This window comes from Protopterus annectens, chromosome 1.part1, assembly GCF_019279795.1.
Source record: "Protopterus annectens isolate FY-2018-M chromosome 1.part1, PAN1.0, whole genome shotgun sequence".
Taxonomy (NCBI): domain Eukaryota; kingdom Metazoa; phylum Chordata; order Ceratodontiformes; family Protopteridae; genus Protopterus; species Protopterus annectens.
In genome coordinates, this window is record NC_056726.1 from 1,198,623,314 (window position 1) to 1,198,636,743 (window position 13,430).

A 13,430-nucleotide genomic window follows, 5' to 3' on the forward strand; every position below is an offset into this window, starting at 1 on the left:
AACGTGTGACATCTGTATAATAGTAGGGATATAAAAACACGAGAGTATTCAAATGCAACATTGTGTGAAAATTTCAAAGCAATCGGTGAATAACTTTCGGAGATTTAACATTTTGAACAAACGAACATTTACATTTTTATATATATATATATATATATATATATATACATATATATATATATATATATAATGTGTGGTGTGTGTGTGTGTGTGTGTGTGTGTGTGTGTGTGTGTGTGTGTGTGTGTATGTATGGACAGCTTATACTAGTGAATCAATTAACAAGTTTTATGTAGGAGGAAGGAAACTGGAGTACCTAAATACCCAAAGAGATTCCAAAAAACAAACCATGTAAAAATAATGTAAACTTGGTACAGAGAGCAGCAAGTGACATCTGAACTTCTCAACATAAATCTTAACTGCTGAACTGCCATACTATGCTTCAGCAAGTAAAGAAAATGTGTGGAGCAGCTATCAGGTGGTGTCTCAGATACAGTAATGCACATTGGATATTAGCATGAATGTCTAGAGAAGAAACGTTCCATTTTTATTTTTTATTTACATGTGGTGACAACATAGGAACAATACTAGGCAAGTAATAATGGGGTCCATAAAAGGCCTAGCCATATGCACCTTTAAGATGACACACTTAAAATTCTTGCCACCCCTTTACAAGCCCTTAATAGGGTCCTCATACCCAATCAAACAGGCCACACATGATAACCCTGGTAAGAATTTCTGTTTACCCAGCCAGTCTTCTTTAACCTTTCTTTAGCCAACATTTTATGCATGGGCTTCTTCAGACTTGTTGACTTTGTATACGACCATTAACATTTGTTCTTCCATTTATCTAATTGGTTAGTTTAAGTCTGGAGTTGGAGTTTGGGCTTCACCTCATCCACTGTTATGCTTGCTTTATTAAATATATGAAAACTCAGGTGTATGTCTTTTGGGTGCTTAGTGTTAAGACCACATTAACTAAGCATACTTCCATAGCTGAGATTCATGCTTCTTATATAAGTTAATACTTGAGTGATTTTGTCTGTCCAACTGTATATCTTTTTCTCCACCTAAGCTTTTTTTTTGCTTATTGATAAACACTTACTTGGTATTATTAGTGTGGTGTTTGTATTAAAATGGTGCAGTCTGGGAATTTCTAAACAAATCACCATGTGTTGCTTGTATAAGAAAATGTTCAGATGTCCATATTCTAAGAAGAAAATGAGTTGCCGAATTAAACTGCAGATATTAATGGGCTCAGGCATGGCTTTATCAAATGTTTGAGCATTTTTTGTCAGAGGAAGCAAACTTTATATAGTTTACACATATATATATATATATATATATATATATATATATATATATATATATATAGTTCCCCCTTGAATAGTCAGATTAACAGAACGTCGACTCACAGAGCAGTGAGACGACATCATCAAAATCTCATAAAAGTGAACTCCCAGAATGACAAAATTCACCTCTGAGAAACTAACCACTTGACCACCACTGACAAACCTTGCCCTTTCCTCCACCATGGTATGATCTCGGAATTGTTATATTTAGGTAGAGGGATGTGGGGGCAAAGGCCCCCACTCTGGAAGGTTTTATTTATGCATATTTTTTTTTATACTATGGAGTTTTAATTTCAAAACTCTGTAGTATAAAAATAAAAGTATACACAAATAAAGCCTTCTGGAGTGGGGGCTCCACCTCCCACACCCACCATGTGGGGGGTTGTGCCCCCCACCCCCCTACCTATAATATGAGAACTCTGAGATTGTACTATGGTGGAGGAAAGGGCAAGGTTTGTCAATGGTGGCCAAGTGGTTAGTTTCCTGGAGGCGAATTTCACCATTCTAGGAGTTTGGTGTTATGAGTTTCGTTGCTGTCATCTCGCTGTTCTGCAAGTCAACATTTTGTAACTTCAACTATTCAAACGTGAACTATATATATATATATATATATATATATATATATATATATATATATATATATATATAGTATGGTGTTTTATAATCAGCTATTTCAATTTGGATAACATGGCTCAAATTCAGCATTAGTAGATGATCGTACCACCTAAGGTGCACCTGAAAAACGTTATTGTTCTCAAAGTTAGCAGTAGTAATCTTTCAGAAACATTTTTGGAAACCTATACTTTTATTTGTGTCCTGTCAGAAGCAGCAAAAAGTTAATTTAACTGAGCTTATATAGTAGAAATACTTCCTTACACCTCCCTTGAACAGAAGCTATTAGCCTGAAGGTCTAACCTGGTCCAAAAAGGATAAAGAAAAAAAAAAAGAAAAAAAAATATATGTCATTGCTTCTTATTCTTCCAAACCAGGAGTTTGGGTTTAAGGATGTGAGCTGCTACAGAAATTTCTACCAGAATAAAACCAGAATGTTTTGCTTTCAAACAGCACAATGTAGTTAAGGCCCTGCAGGTACTGGTTTATGGATGTGTAGGCACAGCTTGGAAATGGTTTGCTCCATTAATAAAGAAGGTTTAAGCCCTGCATATCTAAGTAGCAATGGGATCTTTCTTCTTCAATACAGCTGAGCACAGTGCAGGATACTTTCAAGTAGAAATAAATGGTGCACATTTCACTGGACATAGAAAACCTAGAGCTCCCTTAAAGTTGTATAAATGATCACACATCTGCTGTTACTGGTGCTTCTTTTGGTCACAGGGGTAAGCTATGGTCTCCACCCCAAAAAAACTGCATAGTCACCTAGTGTAGTTCCAGCATAGTGTTGGCAAATATGCACTCGTACCTCTCAGCAAAGGGAATCTGGACAAAGCCAAACATACTTGGGGGAAAGGCCCAAAAATCAGGAAAATTCTAAATATTGCTCTTATAAACTTAAAAGTTGCTAGAATAACATGTTTTTCATTAGCATGCATCTTCTGAAGGTTATGAAGTCTGAAACTCAAATGTCATTTATCATTTAGTGACATTAATTTCCAGTGATTTGCCAGAAAACCACACATTTTATGAGGAACATTCCAAAAATATGAGGCAAAAATCTGGACGTTCTGCAATAATCTGGGACAGTTGAAAGATATGGATTGGTTCATAGGTACATAGGACAATACTAGGCTATTAGCCCAGAGGCCCTTATAAGCCTAGCCAAGAATTTCACCCATGCTCCCACAAAATCAGCACCTGTTTTCCCTGTCCAGTAGGGACACAGGTAAGATCCAAGGGTTATATTTTCTGTTTCCCATCCAGTCATCCAGGTTCCTCTTAAAAAGGGCTAGTGAGATACTCTGCTTGACATAGAGAGAAAGTCTGTACCACAGATGGGGGAGTCATTGGGACACAAATCTATCCTGCCAACAAGTTCTATTAATGTCACAGACCAGGTTGAGACCTTGCGTGCAGGTTGTGCGAGTGGAGTTTGACTTACGGATATGCAGGAACTCCATCAAGGCTGAGTCTGAGACAGTCTTGTATGCCAGACACAGGTCAACTCTGAGCAGTCTGTATGAGACTGAGTAGAGGGACACGACTTTTAGCCTATCTGTATAGGATAGGTGTTTGAGACCCTGGATTTTCCTGGACAGGAACTTGTGTGGTTTCTCCAACTGCTGCAAGTGCTTGGCAAGGTACATGCCGAAGGGGGCATTATACTGGATAATGGGTCTGATAAGGGAGGCGTACAGGGATGTTATGACTTCCTTGTTCCTGGATGAAATACCCTAACGTATGAGGTGGGCCATGTAGAAAGCCTTCCGTACAAAGGAGGCAACATTGTGGTCAAAAATCAGGTTGCTATCAACCTGGGTGCCCAAGTCCCTCATGACTGAATGCATGCTTAATACATTGTGATAATAAGCAGGGACACCATTTTCCCCAAAGAGGATAATGATGCATTTCTTGGCATTCAGTTTGAGGCCATGCTTCTGGCACCAGTCATTAGTTTGGTTAAGGCCCTCTTGGAGGATGCTCACATCACTAGGGGAATTTATGACAGTGCCCAACTTGCAGCGATGTTTACACTTGGTCATTATGTGATATTATGAACAATCTAGGCTAGTTGATAGGTGAGCATGGCATATATATGGTACACTTCGCACTGTTATGAATATAACCCATGCCATCAATGTTGTCAAACAGCAGTTTTGTATTTTGTGAACAATAGCATGAGTAAATATATACTTGGAGAATGAAACAAGGACATTCCAGAAATGGAAGAAAAATTAAGAGAGCTGAGTGCTCAAAAGTAGAACATCTTAAACCATGTAGTAAAGGCATCTACAATTATATTCATATTCACAAGTGTGAAGAGGTCACAGTTGGGGGGGGGGACTCTGAATATGTTCAATGATAGCTTTACTACCATACTGTGTATACATTGCTCTGATAGTTTACTTAAAATAAATGCCACACTGGTGATAGATGACACAGAAAATTTGATAAAATTATGGCAGGTGAACAGGGCTTGATTTATGAGGAAAGACATGAGAATGTGCAGTTATACTGTTTTGAAAGAAAAGAAGGCGGTCAGGTGATATTTGTACATCACTGTATCTGAATCAAGAGAGGTGGTAAGGAATAATGGAGTAAATAGCATTAGAAGACAGAATTACCAACGGGAGATTCATCTCTAGTGAAAAGGAAAGAGGGCAACAAATTTCTCTGAAGTGCTGATAGATGTATAGAATGGGCTACAAAAAGGAGATGTGTTGTCATTTTTGAATATTAAAAAAAAACATGAGTTATGTAAAATGTTAGGTTTAAAGGGCATGAATGCAGTTCCCTTGGAATGTATCCAACACACAGACAGGGTTCAAAATGAAAGATCTTTGCTTTATTCCTCTCAGCTATATCATTATTGAAAGCAATACAGTAAATGTAATTAACATAATCACTGTATCTTCAAAACAGTGATCCACCATAAACTGAATTGGAATTCACAAAACAAACAAAATAAATCTTGCCTTGGGGATTCCTCTTGCTCCATGTATAGTGAACTAATTCCCATACCTTGCTACTTATCATGCTCTCTAATGTCAATGCAGAAATGATCTAAAAAATAATACTATACTTCTTTTAAAGTTTTGTGGTCTATGCCCTGTGATTCACTTATTGACTGTTACGATGATGTAACAGTAGACTGTTATGATGATGTAACACTAGACAGTGTCCCTCCCATCAGTAAACCAGAACATCCCCAGCACCTGCCCCCCCTCCCCTCATCACCAGGGAGCAAGTTATTAATGCCCTCTCAAAGGCAAAAAAATACAGCCTCCATGGGACTCGACAACATCACTGTCTGTGTCCTACATGAACTCAGGCAAGAGCTCTCAGCACCACTAGGCACCCTATTTAGCCAAACCTGTGATCCGGGTTCATCCCAGCAGAATGGAGGACAGCCACTGTCATCCCTCTGCACAAAGGTAGAGCATCCACTGACCCAGGCAATTATAGGTCCATAAGCTTAACTAGCCTGGTCTGCAAGGCCATGGGATGCATCATCATGGACCTTATAAACAAGGACATTGGCAACCTCCAAACACTTGATCCCACACAGTTTGGTTTTGTAAAAGGGAGATCATGCCTGTTAAACGTGGTCACCTTCTTTGAAACAGGCACCAAAACCATGGATGAGGACAAGACAGTGCACACCACTTACCCTGACCTAGCCAAAGCCTTTGACACTATTACCCACTCGCACATAATAGATAATCTCTCCCAGCTAGGATATCAACCCATATGTTATCAGATGGGCAGCTAACCTATCTAGTTACATAGATTACAAAACTCAGTACTTTACACAAGCACCAGGGCTGACTTTAACAAGGCTGTAGGACAATGTATGGTGGATGACATCAGCAGTGGATGTTGGAGAGAAGATGCTGGCAGGCCTGTACAAAATGGATGTGTAGGCATATACAACTGTCAAGATATTAAAGTTCTGCATGTTAAATACAAAAGGAGAGGAATATTAATCCTTTGGAAAAGGTCTGAGACTACCTGAAATCATAGACTCATACACTGATAAAGATGGAATGTTAGCTTTAGTAGCAATTAAAAATCAGAAGAAATATTATTACCTAACAAACTCTTACTGGATCCCCAGAACTGGTGCAAAAACAGCAAGGAAATACTTAAACACAATAACCCTACACTCCAGAGGTGAGGTGATAATAGCAGGAGATATTAGTTGTCTTCTTTCTTCTAGTGAAACAACAAATACAATTTTCTTTAAAATTTCCCCAACTGCAAGACACCTGAAAAACTATATCAATTCAGTAAATCTAAAATATATTTATCATATAAAACTATCCAGCTCCCTAAAATTTTTGTATTACTCATATAGGCTTGGGACACAAACTAATATTAACAAAATCTTAGTATCAAGCGCTCTACTCTCCAAAATAGAAAATGTACTATTAACATCCTGCTCCCTATCTGATCACATTGCTATTATATTTCATTTAATTTTATATTCTGAAAATCTAAATTTTTGCCAAAAAATCCCAGCCTATATTACAAAAATAAAAGGTTTTCAAGACTGGATACTAGCCAAAATAATCCAACTTATAGAAATAAATAATAACGGAAAAGTATCTGATATAATACTATGGGACACTTAAAAGTTGTATTATACGGAAAAATCAAAAAATGGTACATACAAAAAAAAGAAATAATGGGATAAAAAATTAAAAGACATTCAGAATTAATTGGACAGCTTAAAACTTAACTCTTTCATCAAATGATAAGTTCACCCTAGACAAAATAAATGAACTAAATAAAGAATATCAAGATATTCTGCACCATAAAGTCTCGATAAACTTAGAAAAAAATAAATTATATATATATATATATATATATATATATATATATATATATATATTCTATTAATCCTAAAAGTTTACATAAAATTGTGGTAAGGTCAAAATGTTTAAATGAAAAGAATCATATAAAAGAAATCATATCTACAGAAAATAAGAAAAGAATAATAGCAACAGATATGAATAACACATTACATTATTTTAGGAAATACTATGAAAATTTAAACCTTTCAAAACCAGTTATAAAGGATAACACAACTCTAGAAAACTTTCTAAAAGACAACATCTCAAAATTTCTATCCCCTGCTAATGTTGCCAAAATTGATAAGCCTTTTACTTTTAAGGAATTAAAAGACCAAGTAAGTAAACTAAAAAAATAATAAAGCACCAGGGATGGTCTAATCCCTGAGATATATAAAGTCCTGCCTAATAGCACATTAAACATTTTACTAAATGCATTAATTGAAATCAAAACTAAGTTTATTACCCCACCTTCATGAAAATATTTGCCTGTATCACCTATACTGAAAGTGAATAAAAAACATTATTTTTGTTCATCTTACAGACCTATTTCACTCTTAAGCATAGACTATAAAATTTGAATGTCTAAATTAGCAAACAGACTCAATTCCATCATTCCCAACTTGATAGAAAGTGACCAAACTGGCTTTATAAAAAAATAGGAAAGTACAAGATAATATAATAAGACTTCTCTCTCTAATAGACATAGCAAATAAAAAAAAAAAACTGAACATAATGAGTCTTGATATAGATAAAGCATTTGATTCCCTCATTTGGTCCTACTTATTTAAAACATTACAACAATATAAATTATCCTCTGATATCTTAAATGTAATAAAAAAACTTTATGAAAACTCTATTGCATTTATAAAGATAGGTTCATTCTTATCCTCTCCCTTTTAAAAGGTACTAAACAAGGTTATCCCCTACCCCCCTACTCTTTGTTCTTGCTGTAGAACCCTTAGCTAATTACATTAGAAAAATACTTATATCAAGGGATATGCCATTAATAATGACTTATCCCCAAAGATACAACTTTTTGCAGGTGATATATATTAACCAGTGGTGATACTGAGTCATCTTTAGACCATTTAATTTAATACAATAGATTTATTTGAAAGCCTATCAGGGTTAAAATTTAATCACAATAAAATCCAAACCCTTTTAATAAACTAGAATGTTACCAGTAAAATGAGAAATTACAAACACTTTAACTGGGACACAATGCAAATTAAATACTTAGGTGTCTTTATTAACTCAAATCTTAAAGATACAATCTCTATAAATTATAAAAACTTAATAAACACAATTACAAATCTCATAGATAACTGAAATAGATTTTTTTACATTCAAAGATAGAGTAATGTTAATTAAAATATTATTACCCCAAATCTTATATAATAGTCAGTCCTTGATTATCCCCCCCACTTAAAAAAACATACACCAAATTGACAATATTTTATTAAAATTTCTTTGGCACCCAAAAATCCCAGGATATCCTTACAATGACATACTGCAAGCTGGGAAGAATGAGGCATTAGTTTCCCAAATACTGATTTTTTTAATGCAGTTGTCCTTAACATGATTTTCTTATGGTTAAGCCCCTCTTACTCTTCATATTGGAAAATAATGCATTAATCCATATTATTTTCTAATAACAAAATACTATTTGAACCTCTTATTAAACTAAATTGAAATATTTTTATATGGTCTTTAAAAAATATACACAAGATAACAAACAGAAACTAAAACCATGCTCTTTTATTAATTACATACTAATGAACGTTAACAGATTCACCCAACCTAATCACTCAATCAAAAACTTATTAATATCTATCTTTCCAATTGCTTACACTAATGAATGCTTAATCTCCTTTGATCCCAATAAAATGCATGAATATAAAGAGAGAAACTTACTCTGTTGGAAACAGTTGTCCATAAATAAAGTTCATTCATCTAATTATCTAACTGCCAGATATAGCTTAAACAATTGTAAGTGGCTTGACATGCAGGTCTGTAGGGAATTTTTTCACAATAAAATTATATTATCATTAGACTTTCAAGGTAATAATGCAACAAAAACTTTGTAATTGATATATAATATTATAAATTTATTTATTTATTTCCAGTTTGATTACTAGAGAAGTCCATTGGGTCAACCTGGCCCATTTTCAGTGGAGGCCCGGGGAGAAAAGCTCCGAGAATGCATTGAAAAACAGTTTACATACTAAATTTGCAAGAAAAATGTTTACATACACATAGACAAACAGTTTACATACTACATTTGCAAGAAAATAATTACATACAGGACTTATAAGAAATGCAAGCAAGGTATGAGAATGCATTAGTAGTTTACAAATATGATTACAAGAAAAACAACCTTGTACCAGATAACAATTCTGTAGACCAGATTAAGCTTTTTCATTGAGTATAGGAAGCAGAAATTCACTGAAAGTGTTAAGGTTGTACTGATATTTGACATGATTAGTTTAGATCCACAAAAGATTGTGAAATACGCTTTACATGCACAATCTGAGTAGAAAGAAGTACTCTATATTTACAATATTTACATGTGTTGTTGAGCAAATATAGCTCTGGGAGTGGAAGAAGTAAGGAGAGGGATAAAGCAGGGGGAGATTACAGGGAGATTTGATAGAGTTGAAAGAAAGTGCTTGAGGGAGGTATAGAGGGCTTATGTGCCAGTAGGGGGAGACTCTTGTGGCTTGAAGTGATCAATGCTCATGTAGGGAGGAGGCAGGGGGATTTCTGTTTAGTAGACAGCTATGTGAAAAGCTGGGCCTTGAAATTTTCATAGTTTGGGGTGGTTCTTAGTGACTGGCTCTCTAAGTGGTACTTCCTTCACATCTATGATTTATAAAACTATCAGATCAGACTAACCTCATTGATGTTTCTTACTGGAACTACTCCATGAAAATTACTAATGAAGAATTTACTACTTCTTCTTCTTCTTTTGGTTTTCACAGTTAGGGGTCGCCACAATGGATCACCAGTCCGCTCATGATTGGCAGTGGAGTTTTACGGTGTTGAGTTACCAGCCCGGTCCCCAACCATCCACAGAAGGCACACACATGCACACACTTACACCTAGGGCCAATTTAGAGTGTCCAATCTACCTACAGCATGTCTTTGGGATGTGGGAGGAAACCAGAGCACCCAAGGAAACCCACGTGACCACAGAGAGGACATGCAGACTCCGCACAGAAGGCACCCCAGCCGAGGATCGAACTAGAGAACCTCTTGCTGTGAGGCAGCAATGCTAACCGCTGCACCACCGTGGCCGTGCTAATGAAGAATTTACTACTACTAATAAAAAAACTCTTTCTAAGATCAATAGGAAAAACAACAATCTCCCCCTACTGGAAGATATATACCTGGAAATCTCTTCATAGATGCTATTTAATACCACAAAAAAATCGGCAAAATAACCAAAAAAATTGATAAGAAATGCTGGAGATATAATGCAGAAAATGGTGATAGGTACCATATGATTGTTATCTGTAAAATATTATCTTTATTTTGGAATGAATTTAGAAATTTCTGTAAATGGGATTCCAAGATGGTAGATGCCCTGTGAGCATGGTTTCCCTGCAGCTCTCATTACCAGAAAAAATAATTGTTAAACAGCCATCAAATAACAAGCAGAAACTCTTCAGAAGAAGTGCCAAATATCATCTGATGTAGATGGACTAAAAACTGAGAAAATTAACAGCCTCCAAGCTCAAAATACCTTAAAAAGTAAGTTAGAAAATTGAATCCCTTAGACCACATGTGCTGAGGCATGTGGCCCTTACAGGAGAAAAGAAAAGAATATTGAAAAACAAAATTAGAGAAGAAACCACGCAGTAGCACAAAACGAAATGATCATTTTGTTTTGTGCTACTGCGTGGTTTCTTCTCTAATTTTGTTTTTCAGTAGTCTGTTCTTGCCTGTTCAGTTTAAAAGAAAAGAATATGCAAGACTTACCAAAAATGTCTCAAACAACTCAGCAAATAGATTTGCAAACTACAAAAACCAAACTGTCACAAATTAACTCACCAGACAAAGAAGCAGTTATTAAAAGGTAAAAAACAACTAAAATACAAGAAGCTTCAAACTTGAATACTAAGCAAAAATCCGAAGCATCATATAAAACAGATTAACTGAAATCTGCATTCCTACCAATACAAGCAGCAGGGTTTTTCAGAACAGCTAACTGGGATTGGAAATAACCTAGAACAAATAGCCAAATGTCTTGACATAACAGAAGCCAAAGCTATAAAAAATAAAATGAAAATAAAAGAACTTCAAAATGAAATAAAATGTAAAGAAGCATCCATAAAGGAAATCCAAGAAAAACTATTAGATCTTGGGGCAAGAAGCCACAGAAATAATCTGTTAATAAGAGGCATACCTGAAAAATATGAACAACACCAACTACATGTCTTCTCCTGGAAGACGAAGAAATGGCAAAAAAATGGACATTGAGAGAATATATAGAGCTCTCTGCAAATCTCAGGAGATAAGCAAGCCATGGTAAGTATATGCCAAATTTCTTAACTTTCAACATGTGCAGAAAATACTAAATGCAGCTAAAACTAAAAAGTTTATAACCTGGAATGGACATAAAATGACCATTGCCCAGGGTCTGCCAATAGGAATAAAACAGCACAGAAAAGTACTTTCTCCCTTCTGTGCATTCCTAATAAGCAAGAAAATCAGGTTTCAAATGAAATACCTCAGCGGCCTTTTCTTTCAATAAAAGGTCGCAGATTCATGGTTAACTCACCAAAAGAAAAAAAACAGCTGTTCTACAGACTTTCAGTGCACTTCCAGACCTGTGAAATCTCTGAGCATCAAATGGCAGTGAAGCCATAACTTGAAAAATCAAATGAGCATTTCAGCATTCCATCTCACACAGCAACTTTCCATATTAACAGGAAGTAGAAAGTGTGCATGGAGAAGAAAGTTTCAAACTTCAGTTTCATGCCAGGACCTATCTAAAGGTGGCACACCTGTGATTTCCTCTTTCCAGAGAATTCACAAAGCCTGAGACAACAATCAAGAAACAAAATGAAAGAAACCACTCCACTACATTGGAAAACAATGAAAACCAAGTAGAAATAGAGTGGAGACCTCCTATGCTACCTAGAAATAAAGGGAAGCTCACTAGAAATTCCAAGACCGAATGTTATCACTAATGCAAGACTTTGAGGTACTGTGAACTACTACTATTTCTTTTCAACAGGGTAGTCATTAATTAAAAAGCATTTCCTTGGAAAAAGATAAGCATAGACGTAAAATAGAATCTAAAGAAGACTAAACCGAAAACGGTGGCCCTGATATATTTATGTATATAATATGTATATGTGTTTTTTTCCTTTCTTCTCTGATTACTGCATATATATTGTGAAATGTTGCTGGCAAGCAAACGTAAGACAAATGGGTTGACTATCTTCTAAAATTGGGGAATATAACAGTATTAGAGTGAACAATCTCAGAATTATATGTAAACACTAAGAGGTACGTACACCAATCTCTGTAGTTGATTATATATACATAGGGCTATCTCTCTGATTTGTTATTTAAATATTTATTTAAATATTTGGCATGGTTCTTACTCACAATCTAAAATGCACTATTGAAAAACTAAAAGCAGGGATTTAATTTACTTTGTTGTACAGGAACATCCAGATCTTGAGTGCATTAGAATTTGTATTATAGAACTGCGCTTTTAACTTGTATCATCTATTAAGTAAAAGTGTTATAACTTTACCTTATGCATGATACACGAATTTAAAACGTTTTTGAAAATTACATTTTTTATTCTTTTCCAGATGGGGTAGATAAGTGGTTAGGCACTAGGGTTTATCTGGGGGGGAACAGGTGTTGCAATAGCTATACTTAGACTAATGGAAACAGTTTTTAAAAAAGTTCAACAAAGTATAAGGGAAATTGCTAAAGGTATTTCAACTCTAACCTACGATGAAGTGAAAGAATGTGGATAATCAATTCATGGAACGTAAAGGGACTCCAAGATAAAAAGAAACGAAAGCTACTTATGCACCTACTTTTTCAATCTAAGGAAAATGTAATCTTTTTACAAGAGACCCATATGGTTGTCAAAGACTGGAAAAAAGACAGAGAGAAAAAATGGCTATTTAAAATAATAGCATCAGGCAATAGTACAGACTCTATGGGTGTTGCAATTCTTATCAAAAAAATCTTTCAGTTGGAAAATAACAGAATGCATGGCAGACCAAAATGGCAGATGGTGTTACTTCGTTTTTACTAATACCCAATGTCTAAAACCTGTTCTATTCTTAAATCTATATTGGCCATGTGTAAAACAGCAAGATTTTATTACTGAAATATATAACATCTTAATGAAATTCCCAAGCTGCTATTAATATTAGGAAGTGACTGGAACATGGTACTTATCCACAAATCTTCAGTTAACAAATATACCTATTACTCTCTATGTTATAAATCATGGCCTAGAATAGATTTTTTTCTGGTCTCTGAGATTCTTCTTGAGACAAAAACAGACTATAAGATGGAACCCAGATTCATCTCTGACCATTCAAAAATTACCATAGCAGTGATCCACAAAAA